Source organism: Callithrix jacchus, chromosome 8 (assembly GCF_049354715.1).
Source record: "Callithrix jacchus isolate 240 chromosome 8, calJac240_pri, whole genome shotgun sequence".
Lineage (NCBI taxonomy): Eukaryota > Metazoa > Chordata > Mammalia > Primates > Cebidae > Callithrix > Callithrix jacchus.
The window spans coordinates 111,564,172-111,570,674 of NC_133509.1; the positions used below are offsets into that span (position 1 = coordinate 111,564,172).

Below are 6,503 nucleotides of genomic sequence, written 5' to 3' on the forward strand. Positions count from 1 at the left end.
CTTTACAAAATTGAAGTTCTGATAGGAAGTAAGTGAGGGAACAGGGGCTTGGAAGACAGGAAACAGTTGTGCCACCCCACTTTCTTCTACTCCCCTGACTGCCCTCTCTCCTTCCCCTCATCACCCCCCCCTCCTTTAGGAGTGACTATATTGGCTGTCATTGCTACCCCAGGCACTGCATCGGCTCCCCACCCTTCCACTCTACTAGAAGTGCCCATGCAAATATCACTGGTGTCCTAGTTTGGACTCCGTGGGCTTTGACACTTCATCCATCACCCTACTCATAACCTTCAGATGATCAAGTCATCCTCTTCCATAACATGCTCCCCATCACTCATCAATGTTTGTTCCACAAACATGTTTTGAGCACCTGCCATTCTGCACATAACACTTTGCAAGTTACTCTGGAATGCACAGTTCTGTTGTGTCATCGTTGACTGCAACCATTGCAATAACTTCCTAACCAGCCACTCTGCCTCCAATCTCTCTCCTTCCACAATCTTTCTTGCTCACAAGGGTAATCTTTCCAAATGCAAGTCTGATCATCATACTCCCTGCTTCCATTTCTCCTACAGAAGAAAGCCTAAAGTCCCCAGCATGGCATTTAAGCCTGGCCGTGGCACCCAGGCCCCACCAGCCTCTCCTAAGCTGTCACCCATCCTTTCTACCCTTACAACGGGAGCTCTGAGACTAATGAACTACTATTTTACAAGCACATCGCAAGCTTTCTTAATTTGGAGTTTTGCTCATACTTTCCTCTTAACTAAAATGCCTTCCCCTGAGTTTTCTGTTCAGCAAAACCCTACAGGGTCATTTTTTAAAACCCAGGCTTCATGAGACCTTCTCAGTAAAGTCTTCTCCAAGGCTGAATGAATCATGCCTCTGTGGTTTCAGAGCATTTTGTCCACGTCAATCATAAGCACTTCTCATAGCATATTACTTTTAGGTTTATACTGATGAATTCTTGCAGGGAAAGGACTGGATCGAAGTCACCATTCTGTACAAAGCACAAACACCTGCCAATGTGCACTCAATATATGTTTGAAGAACTAAAGTGAGCTACTTATTTCCACCTTCTCTCTTCTCAGACAGGGACCCTGAGGGTAAAGAGGAAGTGACCGGCAATGGGTACCCTGTGTTTAATCAGTGTTCTTTCCATGCAAGTAAGAAAAAAAAGTCTTCAACAAAAAAGGAATTTATTTGGTGCACTGAATCCAAATCTCTCTCCTCAGGCACAGTTTCAGTCTAAAGATTTGAGAAGTATCATCGAGACCCAGCTCCATCTTTCTCGGCTTCATTCTCCGGTTCTGAATCAGAACAAAATGGCTACCAATACCTCCAGTCTAAATTCCTCCACCCCCACCCCCCACTCCTCAGTTTACATCACTGGAAAGAGAATATCTTTTTGTGGTCATGTAAGCAAAAGTCTCAATGTTTGTTCTGACTGTGACTTGAGTTATATGCAATAGCCCAGTTGGCAAGTTGCAGGTCACATGTTCATCCACGCATCTTTATAGGTAGTCAACTCCATCAAGCATGTGGACTGAGCATGGGAGAGGAGTGATTCCTTCCAGATTAATGCTGTCCAACAGAACGTTCTGTGGTGAGTTCACGGAAAGGTCACAGAGGGCAGCTTGAGTGGCATCTCTGTGGCCATATCATTATTCTGAGTCTCAGAGTTTCTAAAGCTACAGAATACAGGAGATGCCTTCCTTTCTCTTTCCCTCCATCTCTCCCTCCCTCCCTTTCTTTCTCTTCTTTCCTTCTTTCCTTCTATCCTTCCATTAGCCATACCATGAGCACCTCCTAGGAATAATTTTCTATGCAAATACCTTACATTATTGATTCATTCATTCATTCACACATTCATTAAATGTCTTCTATATGCCAAGCATTCACTCTAAGAATTAAAATGTGAGCAAGAAAGATAGGTTCCCTCCTGGAAAGTAAGAACACTGATTAACTATTTACCAATACTATAGGCATAGAAAGGGAGAGGACAAGACAGCAGTCTTCAGCATGTCTAGAGGAAGCCTTGGTGGCACAACTTGAGACTGGAGGAGGAAGAGTGAGGGGCTGAGTGAGGAGGTGTGGTCCAGGCAGAGAGACAGCAAGGGGCAATAAAGGGTTGGAAGCAGAGGTATGACCTGCTCAGGTTTGCATCTTTAAAAGACCCCTCTGGGAATTATGCTGAGTTAAAAAAGCCAATCCCTAAAGATTCCATACTATATGATTCCATTTATATAACATTCTTGAAGTGATAAAATTACAGAAGTGGAGAACAGATTAATGGTTGTCAGGGGTCAAAGTTGGGGTGAGATGGAAGGAGAAGAGTTTGGCTATAAAAGGGCAGCATGAGTTTTTATGAACTGAATGCTTGTGCCCCCTTCCCCCGAAATTCATATGCTGAAGCCCTAACCCCCAATATGACTTTATTGGAGATAGGGTCTGTGAATAGATGACAGAGGTTAAAAGGGATCATAATAGTGGGGCCCTAATCCAATAGGGCTAGTGCCTCCACTAAAAGAGGAAGAGACACCAGCGTTCTCTCTCTCCATCATATTAGAACACAGCGAGAAGGTGGCCATTCGCAAGCAGAAAGAGGGTCCTCACCAGGAACTGGATTAGCCAGCAACTTGATCTTGAACTTCCGGCCTCCAGAACCATGAGAAATAAATTTCTGTTGCTTGAGACACTCAGTCTGTGGTATTTTGTTATGGCAGCCTGGGCCAACTACTATACCAGTGTCGTGGGTTGAATCCTCCCAAAATTCATGTCCACCCAGAACCTCTGAATATGACCTTGCTTGCAGATGTAATTAACACAAGGATCTCAAGATGAAATCATTCCAAATTAAGATGAGCCCTAAATCCAATGACTGATGTCCTAATAGAAAGAGAAGGGAACATACACAGAGAGACATGGAGAAGAAAGGAGGTGAAGGTGCCGGCAGAAATTGGAGTTATGCTGGTACGAACCAGGGAATTCCGGGAGCCACCCAAAGCTGGAAGAGGCAGGAAAGGTTCTCCCCTGGAACCTTCAGAGAGAGGATGGCCCTGTTAACACTTTGATTGCAGACTTCTGGCCTCCAAAATGGTGAGAATAAATGTCTTTTTTTTTTTAAAGACAGAAGTTTGCTCTTGTTGCTCAGGCTGGAGTGCAATGGCATGATCTCAGCTTACCACAAACTCCACCTTCCGGATTCAAGCAATTCTGCCTCAGCCTCCTGAGTAGCTAGGATCACAGACATCTGCCACCATGCCCAGCTAATTTTGTATTTTTAGTAGAGATGGGGTTTCCCCATGTTGATCAGGCTGGTCTCAAACTCCCAGCCTCAGGTGATCTGCCTGCCTCAGCCTCCCAAAGTGCTGGGATTACAGGCAAGAGCCATCGCACCCAGCCAAATGTCTATTTTTTAAGCCACCACGTTTACGGTCATTTCTTACAGCAACCCTAGGAAACTAATACAACAAAGGACCCATGTGACTCCAGGACTGTTTTTTATTTGATCAATGTGGATATCCTGGTAGTGATATTATACTACAGTTTTGCAAGACATTACTATTGAGGCAAACAGGGTGAAGGGTGCATGGGAGCTCTGTGTATCATTTCTCACAACTGCATGAGAATCTACGATTATCTCAAAATAAAAAGTTTAATTAAAAAAATTTCCTCTGGGAGCCCTGTGGTAAACAGAGAGGAAGCTGAGAGACCAGTTGGTGCCATCGAAGCTGTTCATGGGCAAGATAATAGCCGATAGGCCAGGTGGTTACCAAGGAGACAGAGAGGAGGATGAGTTGGGGAGAAAGTTAGAAGGTGGAAGTGACGGCAGGCACCTGGGGACCAACTTGGTGATGGGAGTGAAGGAGTAGGAAGTGTCCATGATGACTCTGGCTTGTACAACAAAAGTATGGTGGTGGCTTTAACAGACGCCTCTGGGCAAAGGGCAGATTTGGGGAGAAAGGGATGGGAACCAAAGCACGTTTAGGATAGAACCAGGCTACCCTGCTTCCTCTCAGAAATGGCCATCTGGCCTCCATTCTGTCTTTATCTCACATCTTTACTCCACAGGAGAGATTCTCATTGAGCCCATTTCCTACATTCCAACACAGAGCAGGGCAGACATGTGCTAGGCTACCTCCTGGGCCCCTCTTGCGATCACTGTATGCTTGTCTTCTTTTCCTTGGAAACTGAACCTTGGCCTCAAGGCACAAGTCACAGCACAAGTCTCAGAGAGACGGAGACTATGGTATGGCAAGAACTCAGGGTTTTCGGAGTCTCCAGAACAGCCGATGGAGCTTAGCAGAGTTGGTTGAGGTTGGAGGAAGACTGGTCCTAAAAAAATCTCTCTAATCAATGTCCAAGCAAAGAAGGACCAGAGCTCTTTACATCAACTCTAGCTTTGTTTTTTGAGGAGAGGGAAGGTTGGAGGAGTCTTTTAGAACCAAGTTGGAGGACGAACACAGCCTGATCTCATGGCTCATCATAAAGCTACAGTAATCAAAATGGTGCCATATTGGCATCAATATAGACAAATAAATTAGCAGAATAGAATACGGAATCCAGAAATAGACCCACACACATGATCAACTGATTTTTGAAAAAGATGCAAAGGCAATTCAGCAGAAAGAGTACAGTCTTTTCTTTTTTTTTTTTTGAGGCGGAGTTTTGCTCTTGTTACCCAGGCTGGAGTGCAATGGCGCGATCTCGGCTCACGGCAACCTCCGCCTCCTGGGTTCAGGCAATTCTCCTGCCTCAGCCTCCCGAGTAGCTGGGATTACAGGCACGCGCCACTGTGCCCAGCTAACTTTTTGTATTTTTAGTAGAGACGGGGTTTCACCATGTTGACCAGGATGGTCTCGATCTCTTGACCTCATGATCCACCCACCTCGGCCTCCCAAAGTGCTGGGATTACAGGTGTGAGCCACCGCGCCTGGCCCAGTCTTTTCAATAAATGCTGCTGGAATAACTAAATATCCATATGGAAAAAGTTGAATTTTGACCTATACCTTACACCATATACAAAAACAAACTCAAAATGAATCGTAGAATGAAATGTTAAATCTAAATCTCTAAAACCTCAAAAGAATGCATAAGTCAACAACTTTTGTGATCTTGGGTTCAGCAAAGATTTTTTAGACAAGACATTAAAAGCATAATCCATAAAATATGATGTTGGAATTCGTCAAAGTTTAAAATTTCTGGTCTTTGAAAGTCTTTTGTTTTTTGTTTTTTTTGAGACAGAGTCTCGCTCTGTCGCCCAGGCTGGAGTGAAGTGGCACCATCTCTGCTCACTGCAATCTCTGCCTCCCGGGTTCAAGCGATTCTCCTGCTTCAGCCTCCTGAGTAGCTGGGATTACAGGTATGTGCCACCACGCCCAGCTAATTTTTGTATTTTTAGTAGAGACAGGGTTTCACCATATTAGTCAAGCTGATCTCAAACTGCTGACCTCATGATCCGCCAGCCTCAGCCTCCCAAAGTGCTGGGATTACAGGCATGAGCCACCTCGCCCGGCCTGAAAGTCTTTTAAGAAAGTGAAAAGGCACATACTGGGAAAAAATATTTGTGATCATGTATCTGATCAAGGATATGGATCTAGAGAGTGGGACGTCCAGCTTAGGAGTGGGAACCTTCATTGTGCCAATGACGAAAAAGAGAATTAAATATGGGTGATGTTGAGAAAGACAAGATTTTTGCTCAGAAGTGTGCCCAGTGGCACACCATGGAAAACAGAGGCAAGCACAAGACTGGGGCTAATCTCCATGCTCTCTTTGGGCAGAGGACAGGTCAGGCTATTGGATTCTCTTACACAGATGCCAATAAGGACAAAGGCATCACCTGGGGAGAGGATACCCTGATGGAGTATTTGGAGAATCCCAAGAAGTACATCCCCGGAACAAAAATGATCTTTGCTGGCATTAAGAAGAAGGCAGAAAGGGCAGACTTAATAGCTTATCTCAAAAAAGCTACTAATGAATAGTAATTGGCCACTGCCTTATTTATTACAAAACAGAAATGTCTCATGACTTTTTTATGTGTACCATACTTTAATAAATCTCATAACCAGAATTTAGATCATGAATGACGTACAGAATATTTAGGTGGGCAGTCCTGATGTAGAACTAAGACTGGCTTGTGATTAAATGGATATGTTCAGTTTTTTGAATGTTAATAGTAATTCCAATTCAGTAAACGCTATCACTGTTTACCCCTTCTAAAGATGTGATTAGACTTCGCTAGTAATGTCCAGGTTTCACAACGAGGGCGAGTGCCATCTGAAAACTTACTGCACATGGTTTTATATTTAGATTCATGTAACTGGTTATGTGAACATATTTAAATACTGGAGAAACTCCTTCACTGTCTCAGAACCAAGCAAGATTGCCCTGTGTTTTGTGTTCCTTTGCCTCTTAAAGGCAAGGGTTGAAGCTAAATAAGTAACAATATCTACTTTATATTTTTGGCCTTAACGATGCCAATCTAATTAGAATTTCCTGTTTTA

General features: G+C 43.9%; 1 pseudogene; it reads left to right on the plus strand.

Moving 5' to 3' along the window:
• Nucleotides 1-5,590: 5,590 nt before the first annotated feature.
• LOC108593648 (cytochrome c pseudogene) lies at nt 5,591-6,057 on the plus strand (annotated as a pseudogene).
• Nucleotides 6,058-6,503: the final 446 nt, after the last annotated feature.